General features: G+C 40.3%; 1 non-coding gene across 1 annotated transcript; it reads right to left on the minus strand.

The window, feature by feature from the left end:
• Positions 1 to 684: 684 nt before the first annotated feature.
• On the minus strand, positions 685 to 774 carry trnar-ucu (transfer RNA arginine (anticodon UCU)). Its single transcript is given in 2 exon segments — positions 685 to 720; positions 738 to 774. It is a non-coding gene; the product is annotated as a tRNA-Arg (tRNA).
• Positions 775 to 3,459: the final 2,685 nt, after the last annotated feature.

Raw genomic sequence — 3,459 nt, forward strand, 5'->3', positions numbered from 1 at the left:
AATACTGGATGAACTACACTGGGAATTCCTAGTGGGATATAGGCTGTCCAGCCAATGCTTTCTATTTATGGAGATTCTATCCGAGATTGGGGGCATCATTGCGTGTGTTCAATGTCTGCTGTTCATAGCGGAATTATTCTGTTGATGGTGTGTTTTTTCATCAACCTACTAAAGAAGTTCTATGTTTCATGGTGAATGATGGGTTTTCGTTGCACTTCTCTGTTCCGACACTGTATGCCTGGAAGCCTTTCCAGCACCAGCCGCCAACTCCGAGTCCACACCCACTACGCCACGTGCACTGTTACGCAGGGCTTCAGGCTGCGTAATCTTGAACGAGCACGTCGAGAGCAACAAGCAGTTCGCAAGCAACTTTTGCCAGCACAGTATTTTAACATGTTTCAAGATTGTATGGATAGTAAAGGGTCGCCTATTTGGTTATTGAATATGACAGCTACCCGACATCTGACGTTAATAAAATTATGCAATTTTTGGTGAATCTTCCTTTAATTTCGGCGATAGATTATGCTACCTTGTGTGTAGATAGAGCCTTTCGGTTTATCAATGGAGGTGAATATTCGGGCTATTATTATAGTTGAAGTTAAGCACATTTTGTGTATTCGCAAATGCTCATGTTTCATTGTCAGTCTATACTCATGTTTCACTATCAACAGATAAAAAAAAAGTCGACTCCGGTGGGACTCGAACCCACAACCTTTGAATCACCACGATCTTTAACCTAGAAGTCCAATGCGCTATCCATTGCGCCACGGAGCCGCTGACGTTCAATAAAAGTAGTTTCAAATACGATCATTCGCCTTGAAACGTGCCCATCTTTTCACCCACACATTATTCTATCAATATTAGGGAAGTTATGAAATAGGCTGCACACGGTTTAAAGAAAAATCTTTCAAAAATACATCAAACGCTTTTATTTTGGGAGGTTTCAAAATAGATGACCCAAGTTGTAGCCTACAATAACTCAAGTTTTTTTTATCACATATAATTAAATAAAGGTAAAATAAAAAAAATAGGCCCATTATAAACTCAACACAACCGTCACATCACTCCAGCACAGTCACAGTACCACCTCTTACATATTAGAAAATTGATGGTCTTTCGGTACAATATTGTACCTGCGGTTAGAGAGTCAGTCGAGGACATTTCTGGTAGCGAAAACCAATCATATCCCTGATCCTACCAAGAAGTTACGAAGAATTGCCCTCACCAACCAAACAGAGACCGCACCGCTACCAAGACGTTACCATTAATTGGCCAATGAGAACAGAGCTGTTGAACACTACTGATGACCGCTGGCCTTGGCGCGGTTCAAGACGCTTCCACATAAAATTGGCTTATCAGAGTAAAAGTAGATAGATATTTGGTTGAGTGAGGTTCCCATTTATTGCATGATATAACATACATAGTTTCCCTGCACAATATTACCATAGAAAGGATGCAGAGACGTGTATTCCATTTTGTTCTAGTGAGGCGGAAAGAACCGTATGCTCTCCTCTCACCTGTGCTATACTTGTATAAATACATACCCAAGCTACATACAGTCAGGTAAAAATTATTGGCACCCTTGATAAAGATGAGCAAAAAAGACTATGAAATAAACAATTCAAATACTGAGCTATGAGCTATGAAGAAGGGTACATTTAGTAGGCCTAAACACCGCAGGAGTTAAATCTTGTTTATCCCAGTTTTAGAGAAAGGGCTTAATCTATAAATGTAATACCATGATCCCATCGAAAACGTAATGTTGGCTAAGTTATTTTGATTGTAAATCAAGGAAGTAATTGAAGACAACATAATTGGAGGAAGATGTGAGAATGACAAATATACTCTAATTTGTTTTTTAATCAGTGCACAGCACACACTCAGGAAAATTAAATAGTTTATACAATGGCGCATTCAAAGACTGACATTAACTGATCAGAATGTAATTACAGCATTCAGCTAAGGGGTTTTGTGCTCAGAGTAAATTAAGAAGAAGGGGAGAATACTGTTGACTAATACATCAATGAAAAATTATGCTGTATAAGCTTGAAAAATAGAGGATCAGCCAGGGACAGGTGTGGAGGTCATAAACACCACAGAGGGACAAACAATTGAACACAAATAATTACAATTTTGTATAATTACCTTAAAATGGAGAGAGACTGATTGTTGGCTCCAATCAGAATGCCCAGCCCGTAAGGAACAGAGGACAAGGAGCTGACTGAAGGACAGCCAAGCATAGATGTGGAGAATGGACAGAGGCCCAGCCGGGCACAGGTGTGGAGGTCACAGACAGAGACCCAGCCAGGCACAGGTGTGGAGGTCATAAACATAAAACAAAAAACAAAAGGTTAAATTGATACACACCTTTATGGGGTTAGTATTACCACAGGGCCATATCTCCATGTTACAGCATGTGTTTGCCAGTGGTGACCCGTCATTCAGGGCAGGTGGGGCAGAGCAAATAAAAACATTTAAGAAATAAAGTGCTTTCTGTGGTGGTGGGGCAAGCCAGCAGAAAATATGGAGCATTGCGCCGCTCAGTGTTCTGTCAATCATGGGGACACTACGTTCCCATCAAGTCAAAGGGTAGAGCTTTAAAATTTAAACCCCTAGGGTGCTGCCATAGAGTTACATGAGAAGTGCCCATCCAAGAAGGCTTAAGGTCATTGGCCAAAGATAAAATGAAATCAAATCACGTTATATCTACAGTGGCTTTCTTACTTTCAAAATCTTAGCTAGCAGTCATCATCATGAATCAAGTCGACAATCTACTGGCAAATCCTTTTTAATCCTTGTCATATGAAGATAAATAATTAAGTGCAATTATAAATAAAACGTGTCGGTGCTCATCGGCCATAAACATTACACAACAAGTTGGATATCGCAAATTCAACAATTAGTGGTTTGAAAGGAATCAGGGGCTAACTGCAAGCTTTGCAAAGCAATCATTAGCCTGCTATTCAGTGGAGTGGCTGTGTGGTCCCAAATCTAAGATTAAGGGTATCTTTTCCTTGTTTAAAATGATTGACATTCCATATTGGCCATGCTGTTAATGAAGCATGATTTGTGCCGCGCTCAAAACAACTGTTAACTCGGAACTGCAAAACCTGACTTTAGTGAGTTAAAAACAACTGGGAACTTGGGAAAAACGAGCTACGACTGGGAAAATACGTTTGAACTTTAATCCAACTCGGGAATTGTAAATCGGGCCTCTTTCCAGAGCTATGACTTGAAGATCACTGACGTCATCATGATTCAACCTTTTTTTTTTAAATTCAAGTTCCCAGTTGTCTTGAAAGCACCATGAATCCAGAGAATGCCAGACTTTGATGACAAAATTTGCCCACAAAGGACCGCCGCACCACCTTCCTGTTCAAGTGAGCACAGCACAACAACGTGAGTCCAAAAATGTATTGTACTGTATGCTGCTGCATAAACTATGTAATATGCCAGGGA

Source organism: Oncorhynchus keta, chromosome 21, assembly GCF_023373465.1.
Source record: "Oncorhynchus keta strain PuntledgeMale-10-30-2019 chromosome 21, Oket_V2, whole genome shotgun sequence".
Taxonomy (NCBI): domain Eukaryota; kingdom Metazoa; phylum Chordata; class Actinopteri; order Salmoniformes; family Salmonidae; genus Oncorhynchus; species Oncorhynchus keta.